General features: G+C 34.7%; 1 protein-coding gene across 35 annotated transcripts in view; it reads left to right on the plus strand.

The window, feature by feature from the left end:
• Positions 1-16,566, plus strand: part of HDAC9 (histone deacetylase 9) — a 546,893-nt gene that overhangs the window by 366,521 nt on the left and 163,806 nt on the right. The window lies entirely within an intron of this gene.

The following is a 16,566-nucleotide window of genomic DNA, read 5'->3' on the forward strand; positions in this document are numbered from 1 at the left end:
ATTGGTGGTGGATGTTAGCGCAGGGCTAATCTTCCTCAAAAAAAAGAAAAAGAGGTTGTTTGCAATAGGTAGCACTATCAACTACAACTGTCTGTTAGCATGTCCCCACAGGGTGGCATTACCTTGGCAAATTCACATCAGCAATGCCCACAAAGACAAATGAATTCAACCAGAATGTCAAATTAATAGGCCCAATGAAAGGTATTACTCCAGGGGACAGTACCCTCATGACCTGTCACCAGCAAATTCTGGGAAACCAGACTATAATTAGAAGATGAAGGCAGAATTTCAACTGAAACCCATGCTTGTTAGTTATATGGTTTGAATGTTTAATAACATGAAGCTAAGATGACTGATGGATCTGCCTCTGTGGAACCCAGATGTTGCAAAACCACCACAGAGAGCCTCGGATCTGGCCTCAAACCCAATATGACAGTTTCTGGACTTTGTTGCATTCCCCTAAAAGGCAAATTTAACTCCTTACACTTTAAGGTTCCAAGCATTAGTGAGTAGGTTAGACTGCTATAGACTATGAGAGGAGAGCCTAATGAATACCTCACTGTAAAACTTCATTTAAAAATCCACATGAAATATCTTATTTCTTCGCCTAATATTCCTCCCTAGCAGCCAATAACCTCATCTTTATTAAAAAAAATTTTTTTCATTCTCTGTCCACACAGCCCCTGGGATATATCGTGTTGTCCTGAGCAATTAAACTCTGGATACAGTTTTGTGTTCCTACCTGGAAAAGCAAAGCCTGCACTTGGCTAAGCCATTCTGTTGTTTTCAGTTTTGCTATTTAAGTTTGCCACCTGTAGATCTCATCTTCCATTCGAAATCCCTTTCAAAGGAGTCACCTAAAAGTTCCAAGGAAAGCCTGCTGCTGCTAAGAAAAATAGGGCTTCCTATTTATAGTGATAGGAATTCAACAGCCTCTGGGACTGGATACCTTCTCCCCAGAGCAGAGCTCAGGCACGCACTGACAATTCACCTCTGAGATGCCTGTTTTCTCTGATTCCAAAGATAACGCAACATCCCTTCTAATGGATCTTCATTCAATGGGTTAAAGTTATTAATTATATGACAGTCAACTCTGACTAATCTGAAATCTATTATGTATTATCCGTTTCAAGTTAACTCCTCAAGAACTTGAATGTAAGGGAAATAAGAATAGCCTCTGAGGGCTAACTTGGCCCCCATGAACTGATAGTTTAACAATTAACAATAGATGGCCAAAAGCTGCCAGGAAAGCCCAGTATCCAGTGCGTCAAAATGTCTAAACGAAGGCTGGCAGAGGAGGTAATTAGTTTTATATGTAAACAAGTAAACAGAAACACACATATTTGTTTATCATACATGCATATTTGTTTATTTCAGGAACCAGAAGACTGTATGACTGTATTTACAAAATATAGTTGAGATGAGGTATTTCTTAAGGTCAACCTGTGTTTATATGGAGAAAATACTTCTTTACTAGTAAAATACATTTTAATAATTTAACAGCATTAAGATGGCCTCAAAATTCGTTTCTAGACACATTTTCTAGCATTCATGAATCTTTGAAACTTAAAACTGGTGAGGAGCTTATCATTTGATAGATTACAAAAGTGAGATTTCCAGAATTTAATGTTATGTCGGCTCTTAATATTTGCTTATTCTCAAATTATATTTATCTCAAACATTCATGAAAATCAAGAGAACTTTAGAATAATTATAAATTTTCTTTGATCTATGAATAACATTCACAGAGTATAACCACCTTCTGCCCTTTCTGCCAGTGGTATATTTATTCAGACGTTTTAAATAACAGTTCCAGTGATTTTTATTTTGTTAATTTAAAATGTGTTTGCCTATCACGACTGTATCTGCATTTCGAGACAAAAAAAGATCAGTCAATACTTTAATTGCCTGACGGCTATCAACAGACGTGAAGCTTTCCCTAAAGTAGTAATCATCTTTGGAAAAGAAACTGTACTTTTAAGTGTGATTTATGCATTTACTAATTCTGTGCTGCACCCTAGAGAGGATGGGCTGCACATTAGCTCTTTCCTTTTGTGTGACATTACTTAATTTGGAAATCGACTTTTATTTCAGGTGCCATAGTAATTTCTCATTGTTGATAGCAGAATTACAATGAGAAAATCTTGAAAAGAATACATTTAGTTTAAATTAAGCAGAAAAGAAAAGAGAAAGGAAAGCTTAGCCAAGATTCAATTTAGAATTTTATCCAGAATATTAGTTGCCTTAGAAAATACAAAATGTTGCCACTTCAAATGGAGATTTCTTCCAAAGATCTAGCCTTCATTAAATGAAATGTTTGTAACAAAATAAACTTTTGCTATCAATGTTTAAGAGTTCTTATTACACAACATTCTTGGTACTTAGTATTATTAGTCTTGATTTTTACCTATATGCTGGATTTATAATTGTATCTCATTGTGCATTAATTTTTTATTTCCTGATTATTAGTGATCTTGAACATATTTCATACTTAGATTGGACATTAGAGTTTCCTTTTCAGTGAATGCCTATTTTTATCTTTTGCCTCCCATATTATTGGGTTGCGTCTTTCCTAACTGATTTGTAAATATGATTATATTCTGAATATTAATTGTTGGTTGATTAAATGCACTATAAATGTTTTCTCTCAATGTATCTTTAGTTTTCTTTCTTTCTTTCTTTCTTTTTTTTTTTTGGTGAGGAGGAGTGGCCCTGAACTAACATCTGGGCCAGTCCTCCTCTATTTTGTATATGGGTTGCCACCACAGCATGGCTTGACAAGTGGTGTAGGTCCATGTCCAGGATCTGAATCCACAAATCTAGACCACAGAAGCAGAGCATGCTAAACTTAACCATTATGCCACCAGGCCAGCCCCCTAGTTTTTTCCTTTTTTAATGGTGTGTTTGCATAACAATTGTATTCTTTTGTCATATTTATCAATCTTTTCTTTTATGATTTGTGTTTTTCTGTATCTTAAATCTAGCCCTAATCTGAGGATTTGAACATATTCTTTTATATTTTTTCTTCTAAAACTTTTAAAGTTTGCTCTTTGTATATAGATTATTAATCTATTTGGAGTTAATTTTGTGAGTGTGTGTGTGTGTAATTTAATGTAAGGATCTGGTTTCTAAGAATCTAATAGTGTAACATAGAGAACCAATTATCTTAGCAACATTTATTGAAGATCGCTTATCTATGATACTAGTACTGACATATGTAAAGTTTTCATATATATGTGGGTCTAATCTTTGTTGATCTATTCTGTTATTTTACCTATTTGTTTATATTTAAATCAATAATACATTCTCTTTATAATAACTTAACAGATAACTCTTGAAGTTCAATAAGGCATATACTCTCATTTTGATCTCCTTCAAAATTGTCATGACTTTCCTTGGAGCTTTGCTATTTCATGTAAATTTTAGAATTAGCATGTCAAGTTAAAATGATATTAATATTAAATATTGATTTTTTTTCTATCCTTGGGCACAATCTATCTCACTATTAATTTTTCTCTTTGTTGTTTTTCATCTATGACTTCTTAAGTGGAGGGTACTTCCTCTAGTTTAACCATCACTCAGGGCTATCATTAACATTATTATTAACATTATTTTAATACTATGTAATATGCTAATGGTTTATTATATTACATAATATTGAGATGTATAAGTAGACCTGTGTGTGCCAACACTCCATTATCCTAGATTGCCAGGTTTAGAGAAGTTTTAGATCTACTGTTTTATTATTATAAATCTTCATAATATTTATGAAGATATTCCTTATCCTTTATTTTATGAATTCACCCCTGACTTTTTTATTTGGAAGATTGCCTGTTTTTAGCAGCACCTTTTCCCTCTTTCTATTTTTTTCTTCTAATCTATTGCCAATTAACTTGTTAAAATTTTGTCAAAGATAAAAATAAATTGATTTCAAGTATGGGTTTAAGATATAATAATTAATTAGCTATTATTTATTGATCAGCTATTATGTACCAGTGTTTGTGTTAGGCACTTTATATGTTATCACAGCAACACTCCTATTAGGGCTGTGTTATAATAGCCAATACATCCATAAACCTGAGGGTCACTTCCCCCAGGTCATGAGGGTGGAATGCCCTGCAGTCAGGATTGAATCTGCATCTTTGCCTTTCTCCCTGCACCGTCCTGCCTCTAGCACATAACAAGATGTTAAAATTGAACTTTAATCAGAGACATGGTGATGAAATATCCTAAAGCCAGACCACCTGATCCTGAGGAGGGATCAGTACCTCCCTGTGGGCCATGGAGTTCCTGATTTGCTGGACAGTTTCTAGGAAGTGTGGGTAGGTAGGAAAGAAATAGGTACCTCTGGGCTCCATCTAGAGGAGTTTTTCAAAGGTGGTTGTGGTGGGCTGAGAAAAGCACTTGCTGTGTGTCAGAGCAGTGGATTGAGGAAGAGGAAATAAAAGGAGTTTTAAGATGGTCAGTCTGTTCTTCTGCAACTCACGTTCCTGTAACAAAAATTAAATCAAATGTGTTTGGTAAATAGGGGATAATGAGAGTGTAAAGTGGATGCTGGATCATGTGTGATATTTTTTTCCAGGCATAGGGGCCCAGAGGAGTAGAAATACAATGCTGACTTTCAGTAAGAAAGGGAAAGGAAAAAGCTATCGATTAGGCTACTACATTGCCTACAGGAGCCTTTGTGACTGTATTCAAGAAACAAAACTAGTGTCTACCTCCAGTGAATCCCTTGCCACAGGTGCACATGCCCAGCCGTGTACAGCTCTTGCCTCATGGCAGGAGGCACTTCCTCCAAGGCCCACCTAGCGCAGCCTCCTGCCTAAGTGCTCTGTTCTCTCAGCTTTGGCTCAGCACCCATCCCTCCTCTTGCCTATTGTTTTGTGCACTTGTCCATCCACTGTGGAAGTCCTGGCCAAGCTGAGCTGTGGTTTTTGGTATTTTAAGGGGGCAAGGTGAGAGGGGTCCACCTCATTTCTCTAATTAACAATTATAAATATAATAATATTAGATGATAATGATGAGGAAGATAGTGGTACAGTTACAAAATAACGTACGTTTTGAACAGTTTGCTGATAACCCTATCATCCTGTAAACTTGTTATTTAGGGTACATATTTAACAGAGCATGAATTTTCTTTGGAATGCAATTGTCGTATTATAGCTGACATGCATGCATTCTTATGGACCTGTCATTTCCTTCACGGTGTTCAAAAATTATAAATAAAGGACTTGCTTTACTTGGATATTACTTTTGGGTTACTCAGACACGTATCCTTAACCACATACTACTGTGAACTGCTGAACGCTATGGGACAGTTTTATAAGGCTTATACTTGGTTCCGTTTACTTTGAGCCCTAGACATTTTCTCTCCAGTAGTCCGGATTTACCCCAGCATTCATTACAAGACCTAGCAATTTCTTTTTTAACACAGGGCTTTAGGAAGATCAAAAATAATTTAACGTCAGTTAATAAACCACACAATGATTTATTTGACTGCATAACGTCAGTAAATTGTGTACTACAAAGGATAGGTCCTCATGTGGCTCTTCAGTTCCTATCTCATCTTCACCATATAGAGCTAAGTCCAGGCTAGATTTCTTGTCTTGCAAAGTCCGAAAGCTGGAGATCTCTTCTGGGTTGGCCACATTATGGCAGGATGATTTTTGTCTGTTTGTTACTTCTCCACGTCAAGACCCTTACTATTATTTGCAGAAAAATGATTGGTCTCTGTGTGTGTAATTGCCTCTGGGTCTCTTTAAGTACCACATCATCACCTCTAGCATTTCTAACATCTTTCTAATGAGAAGAGAAGGGGTCTGAATTGAAAACAGGGGCAGAAACATGGACCCTGATCTTCCGTAATGGATGCCAGCATGCCCTGTCACTCTGTTAAAGGGTCTCCCTGGCTGCCACATTTCAGGGATATCTTTTTAACTATTTCCCTGCATGTGGATATTGTTTGTGTTTTTGTCTTGATCTCAGCTATCTTCCAGCACTAGATACTTGAGATGTTATTCTACTATTCAAATACTAGAAATTAAAATGGCAGAGGATAAAAAAATTAGAGGATTAAAAACATGAATTATGAAGGAATATTTTTCTTCACAATACTTTCCTTTATAATCATGTTAATTTCCATTATAATCCTTTATAATAGTATTCCTTCATATTCATGTTAAGCCCTTATTTTTTTTTTTTTTTTCTGGAGCACCACAGCACATTTTCAAGGACATCGTTCTCAGATTCAAAGGGCATGGTTTCTATTCCTGGGCTGCAAGACTAAACTGTGAGAGTGAACATTAACACTAGGTCTGCCTGGTTCTACAGCTCGTGGACTTTCCCTCACACTCTGCCCCTTCTGGTCACGCTCACTTCGCTTAGACACCTAAGACCCTTCCTCACCGAAGCCTTTGAAAGAACCAGTATTTGTCAAAGGGAACAATGTTTGTTGTATGAATATGGGAAAGTCTTAAAATTAAAAACAGAACAAAGGCTAATGTATTTTTTAAGATATTGGTCAGAAGTGTTACTTTTGCTGCTGCTAAAGTTTTCCCTGTAAGAAAATTAGCTGAAGAAAAAAACACTGAATTGTGTATATGATATACGCTACAAAGAACGATGAAAGAGGGGGAAAGAATATGTATGCTAATGATAAGAAATATATGCTTAGGTGTGGGGCGAGAACTTCTACTTCTTTGTGAGAAAACAAAGGAGTCAAAGGTGTGTGGTGCATGAATAAATGTCTCAAAGAGCAGGCGATGACTGGGGAAATGAGGGAGAGATCATTTTAAGCAACAAAATAGGACATTTGAGAAAGCATCGATATGCATTTGGGATACAATGATTTTGAAGAACCCAGTGAAAAGTGAGACCAGGTTAAAAAAACAAAACAGGAGAAATATACAGAAAAGGAGACCTATTTGATAGTGGATGTGTTTTGATTTATGAAATATGTTTCAGTAGACATCATTCTTGTCTTGATTATAGGAAAATCCTGGGAAGAGTGCTTGGAATGAAGAGTGGCCATTTTATATAATGTATCTTCTTATTCACTTCACCCCCATGTTAAGAAGCTGTATTCTGGAAAATCAACATTGCTCCTGGATATACATAACAACTTCTAGGGGAATTTTTTTGTTTCTTGAAATATAGTCATTTTAAATTTTTACAAATCCAGCTCTTTCGGTCTTTTCGGTCAAATTTTCTAAGAGTGATGCTAGGTTGGTAATTATGTTAAAGTTCAAAGTTAGTAGATTTTATTATTAAAAAAGCTGGTATCATGACTCCTATATGTTATACTCAATGGCGTGGATTCAAAATTTTGACTATCATCTTAATCTTGCTCTTTCTTATCAACTGAAATATGCATTTGGATGTCTGAAAGCTGATATGCTTTACTATTTAATGATTCAAATATTCCTGAGATGTTATGATAATCCATGATTTATTTCAAAATAGAAAAAAAGACTAGTTTAGGTTTACCTTAATGACTAGATGTTAAAAATATGACTATAAGCGTTATACCATGAGATACAAAGGTAGCCATGTTAGCATAGACCTTGAAAGTAATGATGGGTTCTCATTTCTCATTCCCCATACTGGTTTACATTTTTATTATTTTCATGTAATGCTCTGTGTTTGGTTGATCCTATGTTGACTGATCCTATGTTGGTTGATCTATGTTCTGAGTGAAGTATATACTTTAAATGAAATGAAATGCCTGAGGATTTTAACTGTTATTTCCTACTAATGTTTTCTCCCTAGTTTATAAAGGGGCAGCACTAAACTATGCTTCAGAATTCTCTACCATTTAGCCCTAAAAATATTAATTGCTCCTAGAGTTTAGTTTCCTTTGACTAGCGTTGCGTTCCATCAAGTCAATACATAATTATTCATAATTCAAATAATCAAAAAGTAGTAAATTTTAATCCAAGTAAGGTCTTGAACTTAAAATAAGTGAATTTGGCTTCCAATGGATCCCTTTTACTTTTGGGAAGTGCTGTTGAGAATTTCCTTCAGATACAGCCAAAATAGGAAGACAGTTGCCACTTCATTACAAAAGATGAGTGTTTATAGCTTCAGATAAAACTACCAATGTTAGCTTATCGATAAATAGTCAGTCCCTGCCATCTGGAATGAAAACATTAGCTGGGGGGAATGCATTGTGTATTGAAGACATCACTTGGTTGCAAGTAATGGCAGACACATGTAATTCAGTGAACTCAGTGAAGTTTTGTGTTTTGTGTGAGTGCTGTTATTAATCTCTGTTCCTCATGTTAAAATATCCAATTTAACCTTACAAAGTAAACATAGTAAGTAGCCTTGCATATACAATTCACCCTCTTGTTCATTATTTCCATTTCTTATTTCGCCTTTAGGAATCAGTGAGTTGTTGAGTACACATGGTTTGTTTATCAGTCTGTAGGGTGATATTAATATGATGAAAATTTCCATTCTAATTTTTCTTATCTAACTTATATATACTCATTTTTTTTCCCTTAGGAAATAGCAAAACTAATGATCTTTATATTCTGTTTTACAACGCTATAGCCCATCTTGAGAACAGGAATTATCTTAGTTCAGAATATGGAAATCTAAGTAGTCCTTCAATTATTTACTTCTTGATTTGTGTATTAATAACGTGCTATAATAATAATAACCACAATGTACTAAGTACCTGTTATATTCTTGTCATAATGGTAGGAATTTTATATTCACTATTTCTAATTATTAAAGCAACACTGCAAGGCAGATATTAATATCCCCATGTTTAAGATGAGGGAATTGTGACTCAGAAAGCTTAAGTAACATATCTAGGCTCTATAGCTCATAACTGGCTAATAACTGACAGAGACAGAATTCAAGTCAAATTCTGTCTTAATCCAGAGCCTCTTCTCCATCCAATAAGCCACATTATTTAGAATGTTATATAGTTGCCCTTCATGTAAAAGAGATTCTACAGTTCTCATGAATCAAATATAAATTAATATCCAAAGCTGAAGTTTCCACATTTTCCAGAATATATCTCTCTTTGATTTAGAAAATGTATGAACCTAAGGCCCCCCTTCAAAAGGCTTAGACCGTGTAAGGTCCCTTTAATAGTGAAAAGGAACCCTTCAAGTCAGTGAGAATGTAAAGGGGAACTTCTTTTGATTAGAGCTTTGATGTTTTTAGAAGAGTTGTGTCACTGTGGTCACCCAGTCCTGTAGAGGAATTGCAACAGGAGTCAGGCTGTCCGTTAGAGTCGAGGAGAGCAAAGGAAGAATTGTTAAAATTCCGAAATGCCTTGTCAGTAAAAATAGTTTCAGTGTGGAAATGGCAGTGTTTTAAATAAATTCTCTAGAATCTTGAATTTCTAATTTCTTGTGTTTAATTCTAGGAAAATAAAGCATAATAGAATTTATAATTCCTCTCTTTTATATTGATAATACAAAACTTATGTATGGTTACAATGTTGTCCTAAATTACTTACATATTGTATGTAATATAATCATCATACTTGTCTGACCAGGGTGGTGTTGCTTTTGGGTGTGTGAAGTGAGCTCTTCCGAAAAGGAAAATCAGGTCCAGATATTAGATTTGAGGAAGGGTGGCAGGTGGAACAAGGAGTGATGATGCAAAAGATGTTATAAATTGTTTGCTTGGGATTTATTTGTAAAAATAGGTATGAATGAAAGTGTATAAATATCAAATACATCATGTACATTTATGTAGATTCACATATCCATTCAACCAACAGGTATAGAGAGAGTGCTTATTGTCAGGCTGGGCAGGTTGGATAGGCACATAGATGAATGATGGTTCTCAGATTTTTGTTGTTGTTGTTGTTGAGGAAGATTAGCCCCGAGCTAACTGCTGCCAATCCTCCTCTATTTCGCTGAGGAAGACTAGCCCTGAGCTAACATCCATGCCCATCTTCCTCTACTTTATATGTGGGACGCCTGCCACAAGATGGCTTGCCAAGTGGTGCCGTGTCTTTACCTGGGATCCGAACCGGCAAACCCCAGGCCACTGAAACGGAATGTGTACACTTAACCGCTGCGACACTGGGCTGTCCCCAACGGTTCGCTGATCTTGACTTTCTGAGGTCTAGTATATGGAACAGATATGTAACCAAATTATTAAAATATCTGATGATTTATGTTATGATAGCAGTAAGGACATAGTTACGTCCTCTCATTCATGACTGCTCAAGTCAGGGAAGGCTTTTCCAAGGAGATGACCTTTGGGCAGAGTTTTAAAGGATGAAATGGATTTACTACTCTTTTGAGAAGATGGTGAACCAGCAAGGGACACTTCCCCTTCCACAAACTTACCAAATGTGAGACTTTTCTGTGGGATGAAAGGGAAAAATATCCAGAAATATGTTGTCTATAAAAGCCATACTTAATGGTATGCAAAGGGTGAAAATAAAGGGATAGAAAAATATCTATCAGGAAAATGTGAACTGAAAGAAAGTCTGTTATACAATTTTAAAGCAAAAAAAATTTTTTTTTGAGGAACAAAGAAGGATATTATATTCTGGTAAAACGAAAGAGAGTTTCCCAAATAGGAAAGAGTGGAAAAGCATTCTGGATTACAAGAACAGCACATGCAAAGGTATGGGAGAATGAAGGATTTGTGTGGGTAATACCAAGAAATTGTCTGTTAGTGAAGTTTGAAAAAGAGCGTAAAGGATTCAGTTCCTAAGGTAGGTTGTGGTCAGAATGTGAATGGCCTTAGAGGCCATGGTTTTCTGCTCTTGGCACTGAAATAAGAGTCCTGAAATAGGAAAGATTCCATAACCATGAGATGTCTGATAAACAGTGATATGGCCAATTGCAAATGTTTGGACGTATTATATGCCATTACTATAAATATTTTTGATCAGTCCAAAAATAAGTAAAGTATGTTTTGGATGCTTGCTATTTCTTAAATTTGATATGAAGTCAGACTATAATTGCAACATTAAAAAAATGGTGTTGCTATTTTCAAACGCAAGAATTCTGGCATTCTCTTGATTTAACTTGGTGATAGGTAACAGTTTGGTATGGTAAATATCAACTTGACCTTTATGGCAAGAAATGACATTTCTGGGTTGATTTTTCAGTGTCTGCTATACTTATATTAGCATGTGGAAATTAGTCGTATCATAGGTCTCAAATGTAGTATTTATCTAGATGCTACATATAGCTATTAATTTTTGGTGATGAAAATCCCATTTGTTTCCTAGATGATTAATATTAAAGGTGCAGCTACATAATATGAAGACCTACTTTGTACAATAATATAAAATTAAGAATTTGAGCCATACCAAATAGCGAAGATCAGAATGCTAATTTTACTTAGCTGGAATTTTCCCAGAATTTTTATTTTCATAGCTCTGTCACCAAAAAAGAGTGTTTTCTCTTGAAACTAAGATTTCCGTTAAGTCTCTGGTCTTGTAAATACCTTGTACATACATAGTTTAGTAAACAGTGGATAGGTTAGTCATGGTTAGTTTGTATTTCAGAGTTGATGCTGTTAAAAAGAGAAAATGATGCTTTATTATCCATGTGAACCATTACATACCATTTAAAACAAAAGATCTCTGATTGCTGTGTACTGATATTTACATTCAGGCTTGTTAGTACATACGCTAATGTGAAATAGTTTCCTATGTGAAATATTAGTTTTAGAGTTACAGAAATGCTGTATATACAAAATGTAAAAAAAATATTGTAAGTTTCTTAAGAGACTTTTGCAGGGAGAGAAGGTTGAGTCTGTAGCTATAATACATTTCTTTCAGAATTTTGAGTCAGAGTAGTATAATTAATGGAATTCATCAATTAAAAATAGAACATGTGGACACTAGCCAATACAACTGATAACCAGACTTTTCTGGAAGCTCTACCATCACTGCAGTTACTAGATATAAAGTGGAACTAAAAATGCATTTTTACATTAAGTTTTTAGTACCAGTATATTTAAGATAACTTCACAAGAAAGACTGTACTAGATGATGATGATCACAATAAGGAATCCATATAAGATCATTTCTGGTAGTCTGTTGTCTGACTTTTTCCACTGGTTATTCCATTCTGTGAGACAGCAATGGGGCAAGGAAAATAAATGCATAAAATGAAAGTGCAGTTAAACTACACTTGATTTCAGCAAAAGATTCCTTTTTCAGAAATACACTTAGCTTTATCAAATTGTGATTTATTGTTGATTTGAAGATAATTATTGAAATTTTAATAGTACTGTGGTAAAATGAATAACAATGAAATATTAGATGTTGAGTATTATATTAGTGACTTGCTCCAGATCAGTAGTCACTTAATAGGATACTCTGGAGAAGGAATCACTTATTTTTTGCACAGATATTTAGCTAGTGACATACTGTGTGCAGGACATTATACTAAGCTCTGGTGATATAACAGGAAACAAAATTCTTTCAATTTGCAGAATGAAGGATCTGTAACTATAGGTAAGGAATTCCATGTTTAATCAATTACATAATTTTCTTTAGAATTTATACAATTCCTTGGGAAAAAAGACAAGTAACAGTTTTGAAGTATTTTAATAATCATGAATTAGGGTCCATAAGGATATTTTATTATTATTAGTTATAATAACAATAGCTACCATTTATGAAAAACTTAATTGCCAGGTATGATATGATACTCTGTAATCCTCATAACAACCCTCTAAGGTTTATTATTTTGAATCCATGGTTGTAAATTAAAATTCAAAGAATATTGAAATAAAATCTAGAGTTGGAGAGGTTCTTATCAAAGTGTATAGTAATTGCCTTGGCTGTATTTCTCCTAAAACTAAAACTTCCATGAAAGTTGAGGCTTTATCATTCTTTTATCCATTTATATCTTCAGGACCTGCACTGCGGTTGTGAAATAGTAAATGTTCAATATATGGATGATTGAATTTCATAGAAAAAAACAAACTTCCTTTGATTCTATCAAAAGACCTTTGGGTTTTCCTTGTCCTTCTAATTAAAGGACTGTGCATGATCATGTTCCCTTCTCCTCCTGGATTGAGGGGCTGCTCTGAGCTCTGCATAGAGGGGCTGATATACAGCTGGCACATACTCAGAAAGATAGAACTTAGAAATACAGAATGGGTTAGTGGAGAAAAGCAGTGCACACGTGCCTGTCGCCTTAAGTGTACGATGCTGGTCTCGTCTGCAAGTTAGAGGATCCTTTTCTGGATGACCCTTTTCAGTCTTTTCATACCTTGAATATTAATGGTCTTCTTCAGTCTCTTATCTGGTTTAATTATTTTCATTTTGAAAAATTGTTCTCTAATGATACTGGCTAATTTGAAATTGAACACAAAAAAGATACCTTATCCATTTATTTTTTTAGCCATCTGATCGTTGCTTTTGAAAGGATGATCTAATCTACTGGTTTTCAAATTTTGTTGTGCATCAGCATTACTTGAAGGGCTTGTAAAATACAGATTCCCTGCAAAAATTATGATTTAGTCATTCGGGGGTAGATTTCTTACAAGTCCCCAGGTGACTCTGATGCTCTGTAACCCCCTAAAAATAGAATAGATCCTAAAGCAACACACCCCATTTGAAGGGAAAAGTTAGGGAAGAAATTGTTTTCAATCAAAGCAAAGCCAACCAGTTCTAGAGCTTTTGTTCATGTTGTTTTGTTTTCATATAAAACAGTCTCCCTGGAGTTTCATTGCTAATGTGTTTTTTCAAACCCTTTACCTATTCTTGAGTTCAGGCAAGATTTCCTCATTTGAACACCATTTGGTAACCAATTAGGTCATCTTAGTGGAGAGGAATCACATGTAAATTGAGTTTCCACTATTTAATAAGAATTGGTGATGTTCCTCCAGGAGGTAGGAAATTCAGAAATATAAGCTACTTAGTTTGAAATAAAATACAATAAAATAGAAATTAGTACACTGTACTTTCTCTCTTCTTCTTGTTCCTTGGGGGGTCTATGGGAACCAAGTTCTATCACCTGTAGGCAAGTGCATATAACTTCATTGCTGTGACAATGGTTTGAGAAATGTGAGGATGAGAGAAGAAGCAAGATGAGTGAGTAAGACAGGGAGTGGAAGAGTTCCAGTTATTGGTGAGTAATTTGCAGCTTTCTTCTAAAGCATAATTCAGTGTTTCATGCAAACAAGTTTTAAATCTTACTGCTTATAGGTTCCAGAATCATGGGATTTGGTGCTACGTGAAAAGTCTATGCTTGATTACAGATGAACAGAGGATATATTATTGTGGTAGAGTAAATCAGGTTACACTATCTTCTTTGCTTCTCTCTGGGGAGTCTTCAGTCATCAACTAAGACTGATTTGAGAAAAGATCATTGTGAGCTAGGGGTCAGAGGATATTTCTGGAAACATTTTGATGCTATATAGATTTTTTTATACATTTTTTTTTGTTTTACCTATGTACCTGCATTGAGAGAATTGGAATTACCATAATCACTTTTGAATGACATTTTGCATTAGAATTCAATGCCCATTCCCATTTTCTATTAAATTGGGAACCTGATTTAAAATTTTTTTTTTATTTGAATGAATGTAAAATATAATATTTAGATCACTTCCAAAATGTTTATTAAATTGAATTAAAATTTATTATATTGAGATTTTAAAAAGTTGCCTATCTATTCTAGCGTGGTATTTGTAAAATAGCTTGTTATGGTTCTTATAATATAAAATTTAGTATCTTTTTTTTTCCCAAGTCAGTGACATTGGTTTTATAAATATCCAAAGAAAACTTACTCACATTTCTTTACTGACATTGTTGAGATGATGTAAGCAGAATTAAGATTCTTAATATTTAAGTTCTTGGATGATGGAACTGTGGTTGTCAATATACTTGGTGGTGGTTTTAATTATGCTTATTTTTCCTTCCAGAAACAAGTGGTATCTATTTTATATGTTCAAGGTCTTTTCACTGTAGGCTAAGTTCTCATTATCAAGAGTTGAAAGACGAGCCTGCTAATGGAAAAAAAATGCTGAAAGAATGCAGGGATGAAATGTAAATAAACCTCAAGTTAGTAACTTTGTCAAAATGACGATGACGCATTATTTATACTATTTTATGTGGAATGCCCTTTCCTAGAACCTCTGAGAAAGAGGATAATTACTAACTCACCCTTTTGGAGTTTTATTTTATTTTTTTATGATTGTAAAAGCTTGGAGACTATTTTTGTAAATTGTAGCTTGAGGGTATAATTTAAATGTAAAATAACAAAAGATGTGTAAGTATATTATGTCAATACTGGGGTTTTGTTATCCCTCTTATATGTTTATCACTAGTTTTGCGTATTCTGTTCAAAACCACTCTGAAACAATTAGACAATGATTCCATTTTTCATCAGTAGATAATATTAAAATTTATTCTGAATATCTCAGATATTTATGGCCGACTCCAGAACATGAATGCTAGACCTACTCTGCTAGAAACTACCTATCAGAGACTAAGCAAATCTCTTTAGTCCTGGCTCCATTAATGAGTGCCTTTACAACCTTTGTAAACTTCAGCAAGTTTCTTTACTTTCTTCATGTGTAAAACAGGGAGCTCGTTTGTACAAAATGAGTGGATTTCAATTTCAGTGTTTTTCTTAATCTAAGAAGTCATTGTTCAAAAGAAATCTTACATACTTGATGTAAAGAGATAAAAGTGAGACTCTCCTGGTTGGGGGAAGAAGCTCTTCTGGAGAACAGTGAGTCAGCTCCTGGGTACTTTGTCATCCTGGGGGACAGAGTTTGAACACCATTGCAGATAATCTCTAAATTTCCTTCTAGATCTAAAGTGCTATTATTGGTTATATCATCCTTGAGGTAAATTGCCACATCCTCAGTATTTCCATCTCTTGAATTTTATACACCAGTTTCTTAAGTGAGTAAAAGTTTACTTGTAATATCAGATGGAATTAAATAGTGTTTTTCACGGACAGAAACATAACATTTTATTGTTTAACTTAAGTCAAATGCAGTTGGAATAACTTCTTTTTTTTTAAATCTTGTAACTTATCTGTGCAAATATAATTTCCCAAGAAGTCAGAGTTAGTTTATGAAAGAAGTAGAATTCAGTGGCATTTCTTCGGCAGTGGGTTATCTGCTTAATGACTCAACCTGTTTCCTCCTTTCCACCAAAACTCTATGTTCCCTTGTTCTTTCCCCTGCCCCACACTCTGTGCTTGACCACGATCCCTCCTCCAGCTGATTTTTCTGGGAACCTTGAAACACTCTGCTTTTTCCCTTTCCTTCTCTATTGCTACCGATGCCTTAGGAATTACATTTTCCTTGTCGATCTAGTTTAGAAAAACGAGAAGAGCTTCCTTGACCAGTGGATGTAGCGCTTGTGGATTTGCCCTTAGGAGTAGTTAGATGCTGGCAACTCAATTTGTGATGCAGAATTTATTTCTCATATAGAAAGGATATTGTAAGTGTACATCAGAGACTATAGAATTTTTAGTACTATATACTGTAGTTCATTTAATTTATAGGTGAATTCCATGATGTGTGTTGGTCTAGGAATCTATCAACTATTATAAATGCTATTTCTATAGAAAAATGAGGTCTGTATTTCAGGTAACCAGGTAG

This window comes from Equus caballus, chromosome 4 (genome assembly GCF_041296265.1).
Source record: "Equus caballus isolate H_3958 breed thoroughbred chromosome 4, TB-T2T, whole genome shotgun sequence".
NCBI classification, from domain to species: domain Eukaryota; kingdom Metazoa; phylum Chordata; class Mammalia; order Perissodactyla; family Equidae; genus Equus; species Equus caballus.